The sequence below is a fragment of the Amphiura filiformis genome, chromosome 9 (genome assembly GCF_039555335.1).
Source record: "Amphiura filiformis chromosome 9, Afil_fr2py, whole genome shotgun sequence".
Classification (NCBI taxonomy): domain Eukaryota; kingdom Metazoa; phylum Echinodermata; class Ophiuroidea; order Amphilepidida; family Amphiuridae; genus Amphiura; species Amphiura filiformis.
Window position 1 is genome coordinate 8,123,861 of NC_092636.1, and position 23,912 is coordinate 8,147,772.

General features: G+C 37.0%; 1 long non-coding RNA gene across 1 annotated transcript in view; it reads left to right on the plus strand.

Annotated features, from left to right (window-relative positions):
* The first annotated feature begins 22,495 nt into the window (after positions 1 to 22,495).
* Positions 22,496 to 23,912, plus strand: part of LOC140160577 (uncharacterized) — a 41,018-nt gene continuing 39,601 nt past the window's right edge. The window contains exon 1 of the long non-coding RNA XR_011859995.1: positions 22,496 to 22,549. This is a non-coding gene — a long non-coding RNA (uncharacterized lncRNA). The remainder of the gene's footprint in view (positions 22,550 to 23,912) is intronic.

Consider the following 23,912-nt stretch of genomic DNA (forward strand, 5'->3'; position numbering starts at 1 on the left):
CGAATAGGAAATAGCCGTTATGGTCATTTCACAAATTTTCCGCTCTTTCAAACTCAAATTTTACACAATAATAGTGTCAAAATGGTCCACCAAATGGCTTCAATTTGGTCTTAATTTTGCAAAAGTTTCTCACTTCTGAGGGGGGCACATCCCCTCAGACACCCCCTCATGTCGGCATAAGCTTGACGCCATGACGCTTTCAAGGCCATATAGTTAAATCAGCCCTCTAGAAATCTCATGTATTTTGCGCCCCCCGTATTTTTTTCTCTCTAGATCCGCGGCTGGTACGTGCAGAAAAAAGTTGCAATAAATTAACAAACTTAGAGTTACTTAATGGTTCTATGTGGGGGTATATATGTATTAGAGTTTCTGTATGGTAAAAAATTGAGCACATTGAAACGAACAGTTTTTTTAAACATGTCAGTGCATGAATATAATGAACAGAACATAACTTTCACACTATGCTCCCATGTGCCCATCCCCAATAATGACTCTTTGATATAGGATTCAAATGGCTGAAAATTATCTGCTTTAGTGGCATAGTGTCATTGGGGCACAGAGGGCACATGCCCACCCCAATCAGTCTGAAAATTTAGAAAATGCCATAATAAAATTGCTGAAAAGTGGCTTGTACCCCCCTACCCCAATCTGGGCTGGTACCCCCCAATCATGGTGGTGCCCCCCCCCAATTTGTCTGTATTTTGACTAGGGCCAACTGTCCCGGTATTGCAAAACAAGAGGCCAAGTACTATATAAAAGTTGATATTAAGTTTAGAACTGGATAAAACTATATAGGCAAACATTTCTATAGCATGTACGTACCCATAACCCTACATTTGTGCAATTTCACTGATGGATGTTTTAGTTAGCTAACAACATGTAGCATTACATGAAACTACTCACTCAACAAACACTCTTGAGTGAGTGCACTGACAAATTTGTATTTGAAGAAAACAAGCCTCCCTCCCATCTCTAGATAGCTCCAGCAACTCAAACTGCTTTGACAAATTACATCATTGTACTATCTTGATTTCGAATTGGAAACATGATGCAATTTGTAAATGTGTGTGCTCAAATTATATGAAAAACAAAATGTCAGTATGCGTGTGTCAATATGAGTTATGACACTTTGGAGTAGGCCTACTATCAGTAGGGTAGCCAGGGGGGACAGGGTGGGGTGGGGCAGAGAAACAATGAAAAAAAAAAAAAAAAAAAAAATGAAAGAAAAAGTGCCCCTCTGATCTGAGACTAGGTATACTAGTCTCAGCTCTGACAAAAAATAAAAGAGAAAATCAGGAGGGCAAAGGAAAAAGAAAAGGGGCAAGGAGCCAAATTTTTGCATGCTACACGTGCACATCATCCCAATAAAGCCTTTTTTGAAGCTCGAAGACATACAGTCTCTATGTATTGTATGATGCAACTGTAATTTTTTTCCGTCTGTGCATCCAAAATGTTATTCCCCCCCCCCCGACCAAAAATGCCCCTGCCTACTATATACTAGTATATAATAGAAATTTCTGATATATTTATGCTAATTAATTTTGAGAAAATGAGGATCATACCAAACTCACAAATTATTCAGTTTTACTCTTCAACTGGTTAAGACAATAGGAAAAATTGATCAGGGTCAATATCATTTTAAATCAACCTAAAAGTGTAATATTCAGTGCAATTTGTCCCGGGGGCACTCCAACTTTGGAGGTGGTGCGTATGTAGGGCTGTTAAGACCCCGTTTTTCAGCGTGGCTGTCACCCAAAGACCCCACATTTTTTTACGAACACATGCTCTGTCACCCGAAGACCCCCTATTTTTCCATTTAATCTGTCACCCAAAGACCCTTGTCCAATTTGAACATATTAACAGCAACTTTCATTTATCATGGATTTTGTTACTTATTTTGAAAAAACAAGGAAATTTGAAGCCATTTAGAACTAGATACTTGATTTTCGAGGTTTCTGTGGTGCTTTTTCAGCTCTCACCCAAAGGATCCATTTAAAAAAAGGTCATGCTCTCACCCAATGACCCCATATTTTTCACATTTTGCTCTCACCGAATGCCAAAAATCATGCTCTCACCCAATGACCCCATATTTTTTACATTTTGCTCTCACCGAATGCCCCTTAGTGCGAAAGTGCCAACCCTACACCTATATCCATTTCATATTGAAGTGCCCCCCGGCAATTTGTATGCTGAATTATAATTTGCAATGATACAAGCATGCAAGTAGTAGTCATATCATGACAAGGTTATATAATAGCACTTGAGTAAGCAGGATCATATCTTATGAAGATAGCAGTATTGATAAACTACTCGCCATATGAACAATAGTACAGAATGTGCAAAATTGATGCATACTGTGCAACTGAAGGCCTTTCTCATTATCAGTATTATCAAAATCATCATTATCTTTATTACTGCTTCCACCAGTATCATCAGTGGCCTAGCGTCATAGGGGCACGTGCCCCCAATCGATCTCAAAATTGAGAAAATCCCATAGGAAAATTGCCAAAAAATGGCTTGTGCCCCCCAATCATGGTCGGTGCCCCCCTCCCCACACTAGGCCATTGAGTATCATCATCATTGTTATTACCCTTTTAATATATCACCATCAACAACTTAAAGTATTACCAGTGAACCCAAAGATTTGCTGAACAGTAAACACAGACCCTACAAAGATGAAAATTGTGGACAGAAAAGACCCTATCTCTTGGAAAACGTTGTTATATGAATATTAAAACATTCTATTTTAACATATTCTAAAACACTGCACTGCATACAATATCTGCGAATATGTAATGGAACAGATTCTATGGGGGTGGGGGTGGGAGGGGGAGGGGGTATTCACATATATAAGATCTACGGGGATGTGCTGCTCTAGAAGGTTGCTTTTTTTGCAAGGAAAACCCTGTTGAGAATACTGCATATTGACTTTGATGGCATGTGACAACATCTGAGATCAGGATAAAGTCTGCAATAATGAAACAATGAGGGGAAAAACAATAAAAACATAAGAAAATGGATATATAAAAGGTTCTTAACTTGGCATAAGTATAGTATTCAATAGACCCAGGGCTTTTATCAGTAAGTGTAGGTACTGATATTCGTCTCAGTTAGTAATGGTAGTAACTCAATTTTCAAAATTTCTGACTTTTGCCTGTGTAGATCAGATCAGATCACATATAAAAATATGTGACATGATCAAGGGGAATGAGTCGGATGTCGCTAATATTGTTTTTGAGATATTGGCAAAAACCATGTTCAAATTCTTTTCTTTTCTATTGTTTTCAGCCATTGATAAATTGCTCATAACTCTGTAACCAGATGTCCGATTTTGATGGGGTTTGCATAAAAATATAGCATTTGTAAACTGCCAGACATCATGTGACTACTTCCCCTTGATCATGTCACATATGTTCCCCAGGTAAAAAGGCAGTATATGTGTAGATACTGCATTTATACTCGGGAATGCAGACCTTCTAAACCGTATTCAATGACTTACTCTATTAATACACTATGCATAACCCGAGAGAGTCAAAATACATCTATGACATTATCAAAAGCTGTTTTTGCCCGCACTTCACCATGCTATGAATGTTAAAGATACAAACTGTTGACAGCAATAGCGGACAACATTATCCAAATAGTCACAACATGGCCGTCTGTCGAGACTACTGTCAGAATATTTCACTGAACTGATGACCATCTCGATCCCACAAGTCATTTGCATTCAACAACATCCTTGTATTACTGGGTAAATGCGGTTAAAGTGACAAGGGCTGTTTGGCAGGTAGTCTCATTTCTGAGTTGCATAGATTTAGAAAAAAAACATGCTAGCTTTATAATAGTACTATGTGCTCCTGGACGGTGCTTCTATTATAACCTGTAGATTAACGGCGTACACGAGAATTGAAATATACTTGTTGTTCACTTGCACAACGGTAAGATGGCGGCTCAGTATTCTATATCTGTGATTTAATATCATTTGATCAAACTGATTTTATTCATCTGTTATTTTTAGTTTAACGTTGCAAGGTTTTTACAGATTTAGAGTTGACATGTCAGAAAAAGGCAAATTGCTATAAAAAGAGTGTACTGTCACTCCAGCAAACTATGTTGCTTAGTTTATATGTATGCAGGCTACAGAAGGTCTTGCTCTCGATATGGCGCTCTATGCACTTATTCCAGTCCACATCAACATAATCACAGGCCATAAATTACGGCTATATTATAACCAAACACTCTTAAGGTTATTAGTTATTTTAAACTGTTGTAATTTGGTAGTTCACAGCATCTTACAGCAACTTTTGCAAAACATCAAGGTGTTATTTTTCAATAATATATTGATCTAGATAATGAAAATCGATTTTTAGATTGCTTCGACCAACACTACCTCGTCTACCCTTAAATGTTCATAGCAAAGAAAAACTAATAGGATAGTGAAGATGCATACAATTTGAGATACCTAATCTTGAAAATAGCAAATGTGGGATCTTGAGAATACCAGAATTTACTCCAAACATCTCTAATGTCCCCACAAAAACCAAGGACATGGCAACATTTTACTTTTGTTTCTGATATTTCAAGCAAAACACCCATAATCTTCCACTTTTCAATGCACATTGTTTAATGCAACAACACTTGCTACCCTCAATTTATCCAGTAAAGATGGATGATGTGTAAAACACATTTCCTCATCATGAACTTTACTGCACTATTTATCATGATTGTGAAGTTAGTGTTAATTCCTTTCTTTGACAGATCCATTGTTTTGACAATAACACAAACCATCAGCTGATCAATGACCAAGTGGTAGCCTTACATTTGTGGATTAACCCTTCAGTTCTTCAAAGGATACATATTATCAAGCACCAAGATAAAAAAATAATTTTTAACAATATATTTTAAATTTACATGTAAAATGCATTCAAACAGGCCTATGAGTATAAACATGCCTAGTATTTGTTCAGTGGCAGAGGATGATTTAAGCACTTCCCACCACGCCACTGTGTTGACTTGCAGTTAGCACAGCTGTGTGAGTGAACATGACACGACTGCTCGCACACTGCATTGGCGGCCATGGTTAAATTTGAATTTGGACTGATATATTTACAATAAAAACGCATTCACAATGCTGGTCGATTTCACATTTTATGTTACCTACAGAAGGTGTGAATTATCCTTCATGCATACATCACTTTAGATCTGAAATCGACCAACTAATAATGACACACGCACAATTCTTAAACAACGTCTTTTGCACAGAATTCAATGGGATTTGAAAAGTAAAGTGGCAGTTGAAACTCTGGTGATAACACGTTTGCAGTGCATGATGGGGCTTCCTTAAATCATCCTCTGGTTCAGTGGTATGAGATTTAAATTTTTTTTAAACAGTTAATCTCAGAATTCGGTACCGTTTTTGATATGGTGATGCCTTTAATGCTGGTACCATGGGTACTGCATCATTTAATAGATGTTGTGTCTGGGAGCAATTCTCTTGGGGTGCAACATCCCTTGAGCCTTTTGTCACATCTGGAAGACTACTCCATCTTAGACAAAAGTGACACTTTATCTTGCATTATCCTCAAAATTGATGAAAGAAAAGTGACCCCTTTTTAGAGGTGAGGCAAGTTCAATTTGATGGAATATAAATGCTAAGCTTCTGTGGTTAAAAGCTTCTGATTCTGATTTGAAAAGAGCACATTTTAAAGTTCAAGCCTACATGATGACTGTATTAAAAGCATCAGAATTAGGATTAGGGTTAGGTTTGGGGTTCTAGGTTAGGGTTAGCATTGGGGCAAAAATTGCAAAATAATATAAAAAACAACCTAAACCAGTTTTATTAGTTCAGTGATTGGTCAGTTTAGTTTTAGTTAAAAAGAAAAATCAACTTGGTCGACTTGGTAATAACCATATTTTGAAAACCTCCGCACATGCAAGTTATTTTTTAAACATTAATATTCTTTACATAGAAAGCTCTAAGGCATATGTTTGACCCAATAACTTAAGGACATTAACTCTCTTCACGCGGGTGTCGACTGCAGACGACAAGATTAAAAAAATGTTAAAAAGTCAAAAATTTCAGAAATGTTAATTTTCATGACCATATGTTGAATCAGCATGAAGAATGCATTAAAATGAGTACAAACAAGCCTAGCATTGGTTCAGCGGTTCTTAAGATAGCTTTTGATATTTTGAGAAAATACCTGAAAACTTGGACTTTTTATGTTGAAGCCTATGGCTAGCATGCAGAGCATTAACATCCTATAAAGAATCTGGGGCAAAAATACACATTATACAAATTGATGTAAGTCTCCCATAAGATGCATGAAGCATAAAATTGAATAATACATTCGTCAGTCATAAACTTCAGTAAAAATTGTTATGGCTATACATGTTGTATACATGTATAGCCATAACTGCAACGTTTGTGCAACATCTTCTAGTTCTATGCACAGATAATTATCTTTAAATTTCTTAAATTTGACATTTCAGGCCTTCCATAACATATTTTTTATACAGGTGACATTAACATCTTAGTACATTATAAAAGAAATCTGGGGCAAAAGTACACATCTTACAAATTTATGTCGGTCTCCCATAAGATGCATGAAGCATAAAATTGAATAATAAATTTGTAAGTCATATATGAACTTCAGTAAAAATGTGCTATGGGTATATATAACTGCAACTTCATGTCATGCCCTTGCTCAACATCTTCTATGCACAAATAATTATCTTTAAATGTCTTAAATTTGACATTTCAGGCCTTCCATATATCTCCTACTCCTAGGACATTAACATCCTACATTATAAAAGAAATCTGGGGCAAAATTACACATCTTACAAATTTATGTCATTCTCCCATAAGATGCATGAAGCATAAAATTGAATAATAAATTATGAAGTCATAAACTTAATAAATAAACATAATTGCAACAAATTCTTTCATGGCTTGCTCTACATTTAAATTATATCCTTAGATAATGTCTTAATTTTGACATTTCAGCCTTCCATATGGCATTTTTTATACCTCCTTAAACCAGACCTGCTAAGCTTTTGCAGCACTTGACATGAATAAAAGATCATAATACATAAATTTCAAATGTGAAATGTCAGTGAAGCTCCTCATAGGAGAACGGCTCACTAAGGTAAATGACATGATATATCATGGTTAGTTATTTTAAGCATTGTGAAGTGATGAACAAATATAAAAATATGAAAAACATCTCCAAGCAATATTTTACAATGACAAATAATCCTAGGAGTAAGTTTCTCTGGAGATTAAGATGTATAGCCTGGGTAACTGCCTGCCTACATGTCTCAGTCAGTCTTGTCTGTATGAGCCAAAGTCAACTTTTACCATTTAATATCAATTTCAGACTATTTTCCTGATCCCCAGTCATTGACCTAACATGTAAATAGATGATATCTAAAAGATGATGAAATTTTATTATGGTTCTGTCAAACTTGAGAAATTAACTACAATTTAATAAATGAATTTATCCTACCCTTAAACTAACATATTTGTTGCTTCAATGTTTGATTTCTATTTTTACAATTTTATCATGAAACCAAAATCCACAGCTGAAATGTTGATCTTCATTTGATCCATGTTGCATCTGTCAACAGATAAATTCAGCAAAATCCTGTCCTTTTATTTATTTATTTTTTGGGCGGGGCATAATTGCTGACAGTTCTAGCAAGCGCCAAGTGGAACAAAGGGGAGTTAAAACCAGCTGCAGGGAGGGTGTTGCCTTATGTCCCCCTTCCTAAATCTGCCCATAGTATTCTTCATAGCACTGTGAACTGGTCCATCTCTGTGCCCTGCTTTCCGAAGTTCGTTCTTGATCTGACAGGGAAATGAATCAGCTCTAATCTTGATAGAATTAGTCATGATAGCTTTGGAATTGTTTCCAAGTTTCCAAAAGAGTGAAATCATAGGCCTTTTGAAGAGGCTATGGTGAAATGAAGACACTTCACCTGATGACAATGTAATACAGCTTTGTTATGGTACTTTGTTTCACCACTCATCTTCCCTAGGTTGTACAGGTTATGATCAGTAATGGCGTGTCATGACATAGGGATGTTACTCATCCACAATATATTATTGAGGCCTATTATGCGCTAAAACAACCACATGGATGTAATCTGATAGCTAATGACACATGTGACATCATTGATGAGCCAATTTGAAAATAAAAGCACATGTACAATGATTTAGCCTAGAGTCTAACAAACTAAAGTGCACCTATATGTAAACATGGTGAATTCAGCAACTGATCCACATTCATGATTCATCTCATTTGCTGAGTCTTACTCTTCATGTCGTAAGAACAATCACATGATGGAATGAAGCAAATACAAAAAACTTTAATCACACAAATTTATAGCAAAAAATATATATCACAAGAGAACTAAGTGAAAGCCTCTATTTTGATATGTGTGCATATTATTTTCATTGTTTGTTTGTTGAACATTCCCAACCAATTTCAGGTCATACAGCCAGCCAGTCTCTTACTACATTTAGTAAATTTTTGAAACAAATCAGTTATGGGTTATTTTTCACTGATGATATATAATAATCTGCCTCTCCCAGCTTGCTCCACCAACCCTACACAGATTCAGTCAAAAACAAACAAAAGAAACAAATAAACTGCTAAAGAATCCCTTCGCAATATAAACAAATCACATGCTCTTTGAAATCAAAAACTGAATTTTGCGGGTCTTCTCAGAACTGTAACCATGGTAACACATTGCAGCCCATTATCATAATGATCATGTTTTATTTACATCATAATCACAGGATTCATTTCCTAGAAATATTGAAACTGGCACAACCTTTCTTACATACAGTCCACTTAAAAATAATTTTTTGAACACTTTAAAGGCCTAATTGGAAATGGTCCCCCTTCTACCCATGTACAATGTTGGCATGCCCAATATGCTCATCTTCGTCATATCTTCTCCCAACATTGTTTGGTGGGGAAAGGGGAGGGGGGTACACATAAGATGAACATTGAGACAACACTATTATAATTCTTAGTTTCCATTGACTCATAGCCTGCACACTATGCTAAGAAGAACATACACATTAGAGTAGGTGTTCAAACACATTTTTTCCGGGATTGTAGTTTTAACTTCTAACTGCAAAATGCATAAACAATTTTGAATTCAGAATGCATGGCCAGTCTGTACCAAATTTAATTTACTCTTCACAATTAACATATGAGGATAATGAACTCTTAAAATCACATTCCAACAGTGTCCCTCGAACTACAATCTAAGCAAAATATTTAGCGAAGCTGATGAAGATAAAAATATAGGTAAAGTAAGCACAATTAGTGCAATATATGCCTCTTTTTTATCAGCATATGCTAGAGGGAGCTTACAACATCAGGCAATGCAATTGGGACATCGGTTGACCCGCTGTTGCCTAAAAGCGTTTGACACGCTTGACATAGACGTATGTAGGAAAAGAGATTAAATGCACGCTGCCCAGATATATGGAGCATATAAGCGTTACTTTTATTTGTAATTTTGCATAATGTAATTATAGTTATCCCAGCTATATGAGATACGGCTATGTCCATCAAGGCATAGGATTTATTTCAGTTGAACCTGGGGCTGAACTTTCAATTCAAGTTGATTAGATGGATAGTCTATGTAAAGGGCTGAATACTTTATCACTATCAAAATATACTTCAATGAATTATCTATCCGGAGGGGGGGGGTACTCAAGTTTGGTTTTGGTAGGGACGTGCCGCTGAGATTTTGGAAGTAGACCCATAAAGATACCAATTTTTCAAGAAATTTGGACCCATTGATATACCAAAAGTCAAAATTTTCGGCCGAATTTACCCAAAATTGTCTTAGTTTTTACAAATTTTCCCAAAATTTTGGGGAAATTTTGAAAATTTTGGCTAGATTAAGGAAAAATTGGGCTGTTTTCCAAAAAAATTGAGAACAATTTGAAAAAAGGACCCATTCATATACCAAAATAGGCTTTGAAAAAGGGGTCATTGATATACCAGAAGGCTGAAAATGCTACCCATGTTTGCGGCACGTCTCCGTATGGTCATTTGTACTGAGTACCCCCCCCCCGGGTATCTATCCACCCTTGTTTTTACTGCTTTGGCAACATGCATCACTCTCTCTTTCTCACTTCTCGTTATCTCTCTCTCACCTCTCACTATCTCATCTCTCTTTCTCTCCCTCTTTCCCTCCCTCTCTATCTCTCTCTCTTAAGGCTATTGCATACTCCATTTATCCCAATATCTCATGATGCTGTGATGCTTTTTTGCAACATATTATTGTGCGATGAAATTGAAATTAGCGATGCTATCACGAGGAAGATGCGACTATACTGAAATTCCTCTTGTTTTTAAATTCATGTTTATCATATCCTCTTTATCCAAGTCACAGAGAATATACAGGATTAAATTTTTTCACATGGAGTGTGGCAATAATGTGATGTCACTTTAAATGCTGTTACCAGTCAGTAGTCTTGATTCACATCATCTTGACATCACATGTTAATTCTCCCAAATGTCTCTGATCCTTGAGATCGAGAGCAGACCAAATTAAAGCAAAACTATGGTGTCTTTGAGTGCAAGTTTGTCAAAATAGTAAAAGCTTTAGCTTCTGTGGTTTTTAACTTCTATGAATGAGATCAATTAAAAAAGATTGAAAATGGCCTATTCTGGGCTATTTTGAAAGTCACAGGACGTATAGTTTTAAAGCTAGTTTAACCCTAACACGCACAGTTACTACAAAATACCACTTGATATAATATGTGCTGTTTGTGTGTGCATCACACATGGTGTGATGACGCAATCGCCCTAAGTGATGTATAGGCCCAAGACCAATGGCAAAGTGTCGCCAACCCAGTGCTTGGCATGCGAGAGGTCTCGGGTTCGAATCCAACACAGAGCCTTCAACTTCTTTCTTTGTTTTCTCTCTTTATTCCTTCCTTCTTTCCCTTCCCGTCACCAAAAAAACCCCTGGGGCATTGGGGTTAGAGAAAATACACAGTTTTATTATAAGTCCAAATGTGAAATGAGAAACCAGGTCAGAAACACTCCAGCGAATTGGTGTACTTACCATACTCAGTCACTCTCCAGGCTATATCTTATCAAGTTGCTCTATCCATCTCTATATCCATCCATCCATCTCTGTGTTAAGCAAAAGCCAGCCGGACACACCCAGAAGACCTCCACGTACTTGCATCACTTGTAATCAAATCCACCGCCAGATGCCAGCTAATCTGAACACAAACAAGCAAAAGAAATGAAAGAACCAAATAATATCTGAGACACATCCCTGCTATGTTTGTATATGATAAGCCCTTGAAAAGGTGAACTTCAATATTGTATTTCAAGTGTAATATGTATTAATATTAGTCTAAGAACCAGATGTGTGAAAATATTATTTTGTGGGAGGTGTCTGGATGGAACCATTGGTATTTTGAGAATTTTTATTTTCCTAAAATGGAAATGGCATGTTTTCATGAATGAAAGTTGAACATCAAGTTTGCCCCGAACATGGAGGGGAGCTTAAATTGTTATGAAGTCTTAAAAGACACAATACTACTATCAGTCGGCCTACTAGTACTATAGACATGATAAACAGGCAATCTCAGGCAGTGGCATAGCAAAGGAGGACTTCTCCCTCTATGAAAAGTTTTGCCCCCTCCCCTCCTAGAGGGTGCTGGCTGCATGCCCTGGTATTTAAGATTTTTATGTTTTTTTAATACTTTTTAGCTCTTTTTTGACCATTTTCATCTAATTTTTAATGCAAACATCAAAATCAGAAAAATAGTCATAGACTAGAGTAATACTGAGCATGACACAGAATTGTATGGTTCAAGTGAAGTCTGGAAACTTTAATGCACTTTTCCAACATCCACCAACCATTATATACACCACCAGCTTTTAATCACTGAGTTTGTTCATGAAATTCTTGAACTATCCACGTACATTTATATCTAGGATTTAGGATTTTGAGAATAATAGTCAGAATTATTGCAATTTCGGTTGAATCACTGAAGCTAAAAACTGTTTGACACCTCGCCCAGTTATGGTCGAACATGCTTTCTCCATCTTTACTTGCTTTACTATGTCTTTGCACTCTTTTCTAGGTCTGTAAGTTAATAGTATCAGTGCATTTTTTCCTCATGCAATATTAATGATTGTCACCTCTTAAGTTTTGACTTAAGATAGGTGTAAAATTGCTGCACACATTTTACCACCTCTCTAGAATAATTTAGCACATTTTCACTGCTTTAGGGGAATCAATCAAGCCTGATAGACACATTTTGATTGATTCCGATGCATCTCCTAGAATAACATTATCTGGTCAGATCCTAAGGCTTGCCAATGGCAATGGCACTTAGGATGATAAGGTGACCCAGATTACACTTTTAAAAATTCTTATCAAATTTGACACAAATTGAGTCAAATTTGACACGGATTGTGTCAAATTTGATACAATTTTTGGTCGTATTTGACTTGTAATCTAGTGATATCTTATTTAACTAGGAAGCTGGTCAATTCTATGATGAAACATAATAGTACCGGTCCACATTAAATTTGTCCCGGTTTCTCAAAGCATGGCTAGTGGTTATGTTTCCTAAGGCATCAGGCAAAAGCCCAATTAATCATATATCAGTACTTACAATTTTACATCGTACATCACATGGAAAGATAAATCAATAAAATGGATCCACACTGGCCTGCTGGCTTAGGAAGCCTGACCACTAGCCAAGCTTTGAGAAATCGGCCCCTTAGTAGGAGCCTTGCCACAAAGTTACATGAAATAACAATAGCAGTGTGTAGACTGATATTGGACTCATACATTTGCTTAAAAAATGACTTTTTTCAGAGTCTTGGACTGTATAGTGACATAGCTTGCGACACCATCACAGAGTCTTCATTCAGCGTAGTGTTTATTATAGTCCTCTGATCACATGACCATCCGATGAACATGGAGCGTGTTTCTACAGGCGCACCGCTAAGTTACCGCTAAATGGATAACGCTATCTTACCGTTATCTTACCGTTTAACCGGCTGTTTCCACAGACAGGCTTTTGCCGTTAGCGTGTTCATACCGTTTAATCTGAATGACAAACATGTTTTAAAGTGTATTTTGTCTTACTTTTTACAATAGTATGGCCAAAATCTTGCATCGTAGGCCTAGAATTAATGCTAGAATGGATTGTTTAATGGTTGATTATTGCTAAATAATCACTTTTTTTTGTTATATTTTGCAAATCAACAGAAAAGTTTTTACATTTTACACACTTTTTCACTATTTTGTAGCATTTACAAATTTCCGTGAGCAAACCCCGAATTCCGTGAGTTTTTCTGTTTTTCCGTATCACGGAGAAATTGTGGCTTGTTATTAACGTTTTTGTCATGTCGTCTAGCTTCGTCTGTCCAATTAACATGTTGATTACCAGCCATTTTGTTTGAGCGTGTTTCTACAGGCGCACCGCTAAGTTACCGCTATATGGATAACGCTATCTTACCGTTATCTTACCGTTTAACCTGCTGTTTCCACAGACAGGTTTTTGCCGTTAGCGTGTTCATACCGTTTAATGTTTAATACGGTAGTATGGCCAAAATCTTGCATCGTAGGCCTAGAATTAATGTAAATGTTAGAATGGATTGTTTAATGGTTGATTATTGCTAAATAATCACTTTTTTTTGTTATATTTTGCAAATCAACAGAAAAGTTTTACATTTTACACAGTTTTTCACTATTTTGTAGCATTTACAAATTTCCGTGACCAAACCCCGAATTCTGTGAGTTTTTCTGTTTTTCCGTATCACGGAGAAGTTGTGGCTTTACATAATAGTTTGGACTTGTTATGTTGCCCAGGCTGTTAATAACATTTTTGTCATGTCGTCTGTCCAATTAACATGTTGATTAACAGCCATTTTGTTTGATTTTGCTCAATTATCGGCAAGTTACCGCTAAGGTCTGTTTCCACAGAAAATCTACCCGCTTCGTCAACGGCAAAAACCTACTCCAACGAGGTTTCCGTTGGCGTGGAAAAGTCGTTGCAAAAAGGCGTTGGAGGCTGTTTCCACAGGAGTGATTAACGGTTCCATACCGTTTCCAAAACGGTATTTGGCTCTGTAGAAACACGCTCTTTGATTTTGCTCAATAATCGGCAAGTTACCGCTTAGGTCTGTTTCCACAGAAAATCTACCCGCTTCGTCAACGGGTAAAACCTACTCCAACGAGGTTTCCGTTGGCGAAAAGGCGTTAAAAAGGCGTTGGAGGCTGTTTCCACAGGAGTGATTAACGGTTCCATACCGCTTCCAAAACGGTATTTGGCTCTGTAGAAACACGCTCATACATCTGATCATGGACATGACATCAGTCTTGACAATATGGAAGTCATCTGCAGGGAAGATCATTTCTGGAACAGAAGATCAGGGAAGCCTTGGAGATTAAGACACAACAAGAAATGTCTTTAAAAAAAAGACAACGCCATGGATGAAGTTCATGTTTCATAATTTTACATTGACAAGTACTTGGAACGCTAGTAATTTTTTGTGTGGCACATGCACAACTAACCGGATGGGAAATATTGTTACCACCAAGGAAATTTTCAAAACCTACACTCAACAAGGACGTCGGATACGATCTGCCCGCCATGATCTGCTGACACTTGACAATCCATGGGGTGGTCATGTGACCAGAGGATTGTAAAAGCTACACTGAATGAAGACACTGTGACAGTGTCACAAGCTACATCATTGCAAACCAAGACTCTGAAAAAGGTTACTGTTAACATGTTTGCTACTTTAAAATCACTGAAGCTTGATTACTGCAACAAATACCAACAACAGCAGCTCAATGAAAGAATACCACTTTCTGTTTGTTAACAATGGTTAAGATATCTTGATCAAAGAGAACCTGCAAAGTAGCTAATCTTATAAAATGTAAAGATCTTATTAATCCATCTGACAATGTCTGAATCATGATGGATATTTGAAACATTAAGAAATACTACTGACAATGTCACAGTAATATTACTTTGTGTAATCCATATGGACTAATCTAATATTGGCCATTAGCCATGACCTGTCTGTGACTCTGATAGCTAGCTTATATTCAGTGATATTATATTGGCTAAGTGACAATCACAAGTAATAACAATGAGATGAAGATGGATGTTACAGACACCATATGTGATGTATCTTATCTACAGGGTGGTCAATCATTGATCAGGATGATAGCTTCCACTATCGGTTAGAAGGCTAGGCTTTGCTTTTGCTTTGAACCCAGCAAAAGAAGTCTTTTGGGCTGTGAATGTGGTCCAGGAAGGTGTTCCATGTCAGTGCATTTTGCTATTGTGTCAGTTGGACAACTGTTTGGTTAATACTGACCAGTATTTAGAGTAGAGTATTGACTATTGAAGTAATCCTGTGTGCAATTTTTGTTAATTTTTATGGACAGGATTTTAAGATATGACCTTGTGAAAAATTATAAGTTTCTTTTTTAGGCCAGTTTATATTTGGGACAAAAAAAGATGACTGAATTTATGGGGTAGTCATGGTAATAACAATGACAGATGGTATTTGAGTATTTTTTGTACAGATTATGTCCTTCTAAAGTGCTTCAGAGCATGAAATTTAAGTGTCATATAGCATTAAAAACATGTCTTCCTATGAAGATCACTATATTAAATCCGCATCTATAACAGAGAGATCCATATAAAAGTGATTAGAATAAGACTGCACGTACAGTATATTATAAATTTCAGCCTAGATTCAGGCTTAGATTATGTCAGCTTTCATAATGTGTAGGCCCTATTCTAGAAAACGACTACTTTAAATATGAAGAGGGGGGAGCTTGAGGAGAGAAAGTGGAGGGAAAGGGAGGGGAAGAGGAAGAGGAAGATAGGTAGGGAAAATAGACCAATGAGCATGGCAAATGGAGAGAGTGTATGCAGCAATGGAGAGAGGACTAATAGCGTGTTTCTACTGAGCAGACGGTTGCGGGTTAATTCGAGTGAATTCGGGGTGATGCGAGGAATACGCGGTAACGGCCCCAGCAGAAACAGATCGGGTGAAGGTTAATGCGCGGTAATGCGAGTGAATCCGTCAACCACCTATTGAGGTGGTTAATAGTGGTTAATACGTGGTAACGTTCGCAGTAGAAACAGTACGGGTGACGATTTTGCGGGTGACACCGGAAGTTAGCCTATCACAATACAGTGTGAGCATTCAAAATTTGACCTTGAAAGGTCACAAAAACTATTTGCTGGACTTCCGCCTTCCCCACTAAAATATGTGGGTAGTGAATTGTTACCCTGCATTAACAGGGTAGTAGAAACGACCCAGTGAATGCGAGAGGATTGAAATGCGGGTGAAGGTGAATTCGCGGTAATGCGAGGTGCTCAGTATAAACACGCTGTAAGAGGGAGGGAAATGCTGCCTTTTCTTACATCACTGATTGAATGAGGGAGCCTCATCTTATGAAGATTTTCAACACGACTGAAAAATTGGGCAACATTTCCATTATTTGATTTGTGATTTGGGCTGATTTTTTTTCTTGGCAAACCTGCCATGCCAGTGCCTCAACAAATGCAATGAACCAAACATATAAATGAGTCAGTTTGAGTTCTAGCTATCAGAGGAAAGTGTACTTTTTGCACAAGTATTAACTATTGGCTGTTTTCCAATCTAGGGTGCAATTGGTAAAGTGCAAAATCAGCAGTTGTTTAAATGACTAGATTGGAAGCTATTGGATGTGGGTGAAGCATAATGTTTAATATCAATACACACTTAAAACTATAGAAGATGAAATATCCTCCCCCTCTCAGGTGCCCACCCACACACTACCGGTATAACATGAAATCACAAAGTAGACCTACTTTTTCACCTATTAAATATCTGTCATAATTTTGATGGGTGTGAGGTGGATGTGTTTTAAATATTTATATACAAGTTTGTCATAAACTGTCAAAACTGCATCATTTTACTGCCATACTAAAAAGTAAATATTCAGCAATGGGCACATTTTTATTTCTTTGGTAGAGCATCTAGAGAATTGAGGTTTGGCCTGACAAATTACTGGAATGTAAATCACCCCCGAACCCCATACAAATTTTTAAAACCATTTTTCTGATTATGCAGTAGAAATGGTAAATGTATACCCTGTACAGTCATTCAGTCAGCCCGAAAGTAATTTGTTAAAATGTGTGGCCAACACTGGCCAATGTGTCATTTCAGCTTTAATGATTCTATTTCATTTATTTTACATTTCACTTCATTTCAAATTGAATTTTTACTTTACCATTTAAATTTGTAGGAAGAAAAAAAGTTTTATCCTTCCCAGTTGGGGTCTGGTATCTCAAGCATCTATAGAGAATTAATTAAATTGTTACTTAACTTGAACTAATTAATTACTGCACAAACACACCAGATGGGACCATGCTAATCTTGTCTACAATTGTCTATTAATATGACACTGACATTGACATTAAATCATCATAAAGATATCACACATTTATGGTGATTTAGCAATGTGCAAAGTAGCATAAGAAAGCAAATTAGTGGATCATCTTCTTAAAGAAAAGTGCCTGCTTCCAGTTCTGAAGTGTGCCTTTATTATGGTTTTTGGTGTCACCAATTTAAAAGAAACAAATGGAGACAATTAAAGTATGGTGGGCATTTCAGTAGTTAATGGTTGGATGCATTTGTTGCATCCATAGATTTGCAACTTGACAAACTAATTAGCACATGCCTCACTTGGTACCTCATTCAAAATTGATTAATTTTCATGATTTTACTTCAATTAATTTTAAATTAACAAAGGGGCTGTTGAAAATGGACTGATCATGACAACTTCTACCAATTTGAAATCAACACATGGAGTGACCAGTTATGCAAAAACAAACAAACAAACAAACATAGAAAAAACACATCTTAGGTCCCTATCCACATCATCATGAAAAGCCTAAAGGCTGTCCAGATGTGTGTTGAAATCAGCTGGAAACATAAACACTGCCCTCGCACCTGTCACGTTGTTTTGAACCATTCTGACAAAACAATGGTGACAAATATAGCTGTAAAAATTGCACCAAAAACATATCAAATAATAATGAGTTAATCAAGTGAAAACACAAAGCCAACACTACTCTAGATATCACATAATAGAGTGACACACATTTTCACACCTTGCACAGTAGAATGGAGAATTATCATTTGTTTAAAAACTGTGGTGAATGTGTACTTTCCGTTGCTTTGTGTATGTTATGACGTTTTTTACTGAAAAAATGGACCATTTTATTAAAATTGGCATGGGGGATATGTGACATCCTCAGATCCAACTGGCTATGGCTTTGTTCCTATTTCTTTAATCATCTTGCACAGGAGATAAGCTTGAGATTGGTTAGGATGCCCCAATGAAATATAATAATTGTGCAAATTGTGGATGAGCATGCCTTGCATGATGCTGGCTAATTTGAAATGAGTCAAATGATGAAAGAAGAATTATAGTGAAAGGATTAATACAACCAGAGTCAGCCTCTTTTGATTTATAAGCTTATAATTATACAATTAAAAATTTGAATTGAGTACTATGGAGTACTATAACTTACTTTTACATTGAGGTGGGGAAAATATCAAATTTGGGTCCAGTCATATGAAAATAGAAATGAAGTAAAATGGTAATACCAGGGATATGAGACAATATCCTGGTAATACCAAGATCTACACTGGAGATATATTTAGCATCGGGTTGCCAGTAGCAATCACTCATCATCAAGTGTTGTCAAAGGTAACAGTATTTGCTGAAACGTACACAAGTAAGTGCATTAGGCAGGATCAGATACAACAAACCTTGTTTACCATGTTTACTGAATTTACTTCACCGAACCTGATGAATTTGTTCACCCAAATAAAGTATCCATTTCCTACTTGGTATTAATTAGTGAGACATAGACTTAGGAAATCTTCCTAAGCCAATTGGAGAGATATAACCCTAATCCTAACCCTAATCCTAACCCTAAACTAACCCTAACCTTAACCCTAACCCTAACCCTAATTTCGTGTAAAATTACATGAAGGAATAACCGATATGTTGCACGACATATTCAACATGCTGAACAATAATAATGATATTTAGCTAAGATATGCAGAGGTATATAGCACCCCAATTTCTATAAACCAGTAACATTATTTCTTCCATGTGTGGCCACAAACTAGGCTAGCTGACTAGATCCATGACAGGAAAAAGAATTACACATGAAGACAACTAGAGCTAGCTAGCTAGCTAGCTAGCTGAGTGGAACACATCAACCTCATCAACTCGCAATAATGTCAGCTATTTACAGAGTAACAGATGAACATAACAGTTGTGACATTTGCAAACAACTTAACCGTGCATAAACATCAAAATGGCAAGAGGCTAAATATGTGCTAATAAAAAATAATACCTAGAATGTTAAAGGGATGTTGTGTGAAGAATTAGGGTATGTTGACTTGTAATATCAAGTTGGAGACCTAGTGTGGAGAATTTTAAACGATGATTCTCTAAACTTGGAATTAGACATTTTTAAGGGACAACTTTTATTGCATGAGCAGATAAACCCAGAACTGTTTGACAAATTTGACACTGAAGCATGCCTAATCTATACACCAGTCACCAGGCACATAATCTTTCCAGTCCATTATTTCATTTATTTATTTTTAATTGGAGTATATTACTTTCTTTTGCTGATGATCAAGTGTATCTAAAAAAAGGAAGGTTTTATTTCAAACTCTAATGGTGACCCACCCACAGGTCAAATTGCTAGAATAGTACATTAAACACACCTAAACAGGCACAATGCAATTTGCAGGCAGCAGCTTAATCAGCGCCAATATTGCAACATTGAAACAAACAACTATACAACCATCCAATCCAACCCCACCCATCCCCCAGTAGGCAATGAGGATAAAGTGCCGTGCCCAAGGACATGTTACATTGGCACGAGCGGGGCTCGAACTCGCAACCTATGGATTATGAGTCGTGCGCCTTATCCACTCGGCCACACATGCTCCACAAATATATGAATTTCTGGTAAGCGATAAAGAGGGAACAGCAATTTTGCTTGGTCAACATTAGGCGAAGGTGCAGTATTTAGCGTTAGCTTTGGATATCTAACCATTTTCTTTATTTTTCACCGTAAGTCGGTGGTAAATAAAGAAAATAATTAAATATCCAAAGCTAACGCTAAATACGGCACCTTCGCCTAATACTAAGCAAGGGATTTTAATAGACACTTAATTTTAGGAAACTGAAAACCTTATTATACTATGAGGCATAATTCAGTGACTTGACAACAGCAAATTGCTTCATGTGTACGTTAGTGCTCAGCCAATCAGAGACAATCATTCACACAGTGGATACGCGACATGCACTTTGTAATTTACAAAACTAAAAGGGTATTGAAAAGCGGTACAAACATGCATACTGTATTATTTTGGACCAATGTAAGATTTAAAGCCATATTATAACATTTGCTGAGAAGAACGCCCTCAAAAAAATTTTAATTCAGGTTTTTACACAATTGTAATGTACCGGTACTTTAGTAAACAAAGATTCTCTGCAAAAAGCAAGACTTTAGGTGCTGTAGTTTTGTCAAAATCCGTGATTTTGAATAAACCGATGGAACCGGCGTTTTATTATTACGATAGAAATATTAGTCAAACGCAGTATGCATTGTTCATAACACAGTACTACATACACGGCGCATGCGGGACACACACACATGCCAGAGGATCGTATTTACAACCGCCGGAGTAATATGCATTGGCGCTATTAGTAAATTCCAATTTTCTTTGCTTTACCTCACTTGTTCGGCTCAAAATTAAAAGGGGACATATCTGACAGTAAAAGCTAACATTTTATGGAAAATAAATACCGTACTAATCTATTTTTAAAGAAATGTTATAATATGGCTTTAATATTGACATGTGGGGATTGGAGATTTCTTCTACAAATTGAGAGGGGCTGGAATTAAAATTCATCTCCAGAGTTAATACATGGTTACTGCAAAACCTCTCAATAGTTACAATGTAGTAGCACAGCAAACGGGACAGCAAATTGATCTTCACAACAAATATTCTCCACTTGGCCATGTTGTTTTGAAATGGTTGAGTTTCAAATAAGTGTACGGGGCAAATGTTATCATGGGTAAAATCATCTGAAGTTTTATGTGACTTGAGCATCCCCCAGTCAGGAACCTTTCTCCTTGTGACCCTCCCCCTTCTTTCCCTCTGCACCCCTCCCATCTCAACCCAAAAATGGAACAGGTTTTTAGTACCGGTACATGATGGAGAGTTTTAGATTTTTCATGGCCTGGGACACCATGGTACTGCAATTTTGGCTGATTCACCTCAAATCAAATGAAAATTTGGTTACTCCAATGCCATTGGCAGGCCACTGCAACTTATTTAAGTAAATTCATGTAACAAACAAATATATTATACAAATATTTTATATTATTTCATACACTTCTAGTCTTAGACTTAGAAATAAAAAAATAAATAAATGTAGACATTTATATAGCGCTTTATGCCGTAAAAAGCCTCTAAGCGCTTTACATTTATTCCGCCGTCATTAGAATATGTCGGAACCACGTTTGCAGCATACAAGTGGCGAGGGTCCATCAGTACAACGACTGTGACTACCCCTAACAGCTTCCCATTGCACCTGGGTGGGGTGAGGCAAGCGAGGCAAAGCGCCTTGCCCAAGGCGCAACACGGTATAATTATCCAGACAAACAAGTACGGTACCTATAGAAACTCGGGCTAGAAACTACACATGCTCACACTGTTTTTACAAGGCTTTCCCCCATGTGACTTCAGCCGACCAAGGTTTTTCAATGTTATTTTCTTTAGGTTTCAACCTGTAACTTTTTGGTAAGCTTCGGGGTAAGCTTACCAAAAAGTTACTGGTTGAAACATCAAGAAAATAATATTAAAAAATGCACACATCTCCTAATTTCGGAAACCAAGCATATATGTATCATGTATGGTTTGTGTCCAAGTAACAATTACTAACTAATAACTAACTTACTTACCAGAAAGCAGATGCAAACTTTCAGAAATATTATGCTGTATTTTAGATGTTTACTTTCAATCATTGGCATGCGGCATTCCCATTCCCATCATTCCTTGCGAAGAAGCTGTCTGCTAAAAATGAGGGCGCTATTAAACAAGACCGTTTGCTGCAGGCCTGTTCCTATTTTATAAAAATATTTTTTGAAAAAAAAATTACCCATTTACACAGATACTGAGCACTAAAACCTAACTTTATTTCATTTGTTTATGAGTTTCTATTAATTTCAGGAACTCTGTCAATGTTAATCATAAATTTCATACTCAGCAAACAAAAAGAATAATGTAAAATTTGATCCAAATTGTTTCTAGTTTGTTGTAAAAGTTACTGTCAAAATCCTGATCAGCTGTTTCGATTGATCGTGGGTAGATAAGTAGATTTGATGGAGAATTTCGAATGAATCGACTTAAGTTCGTGAACTTGAAAGGTATTGTACCAATTAGGGACGAATAATCAATGTAGATTGCTGTTCACTATCGTATTTTGTGCAATGGTCATACTGAATCCATGATGTTGCCAACATTTAATATGCTAGCCTTTGCTTTGCTTTGCATTGGACTTTCCACAGTATGCCTGCCACTTCCACATACTTGTGCATAATACGGAAGGTCGATTTGTGCCCATAAATGTTTAGGCCTATGTTAAACTGTATGTTATACAAATTGTACAGCTATCATTTCTACCCTATGACGAACCGACATACCTGTAAATCAAATAGCCCACAAAAAACTGGTCATCGCTGGTATTTTTCATGAAGAAAAACGACACTTTTTTACGCCGGAACATGTCCAAAACACGTCAGCTGACGTACAAGCCTCCCCACGCATGTACATAAACAAGCCGTGTTCATTGTTTAATTGTCACCTGCAGCTGTTCGCAAGAAAACTTTCTGCATTAAATTACCTGGGGTCGTTATCAGGCCTGAGACACACTGGTGCTAGTTTGAGGACAGTCACTATGAGTTACTAATGTCGGCACATGCAGAAAATGCGTGATGGGTCGCCATTTTGTGACTCGTGCAAGCTAACACAAACAAATTATTGGACTTAATAATCTTTTCAAGTTTTAATAAAGCGTGCATCTATCATGATAATATTACATTTTATTATTTTATTATTTGAATTACATAAGCTATGTCAATTTTGTGTCCATGTTAATTTTATATGGATTTACCTGTGTTGATTTTAAACTGTTGTGAACGTGGAGATTGGCAGGCGATTACCCACCATGCAATGCGAATACACGGAAACGATCCAGTTTAGGATGCATCGCAGTTCCTGTTGTGTAAACCAGGCGTAAACCGCCCATCCAACCTGATCGTGTGCACAGGATTTGTGGTGGAGGCTAGTTAATGCGCACAACCAATGCGCAGAAGAAGACCTTGATACTAGGCGGAGCTTACGTTTCACAAGAATGATTGACAGCTGTGAGTTAAGTGAAATTCTGTTCTGTGATTGGTACAAAAATATGGTTCTCGTATAAATGAATATATTATCCATGGCTTCAAAATTAGGAACCGTTTCTTCCACCGAGCCCTATATAGGGCTCTATGGTCTCTACTCATCATACACGACCGTAGAAGATCTGGCCAGCGACGACGCTTGCCAATCAGGCTAGCTATTTGTACGGCGTGGCCTCTCATCCTTTTTATTATCTCTGGTCTTGTCACGCTGGTAGATTCGCCCACCTGTGATTACTGACCTGGATCTGACAGAAGATTGTGGAATTTACGATTTTCAGCAGCAGGATTTTATGAAACTGCCAATATTTGCAAGTATTCTGAAGGATCG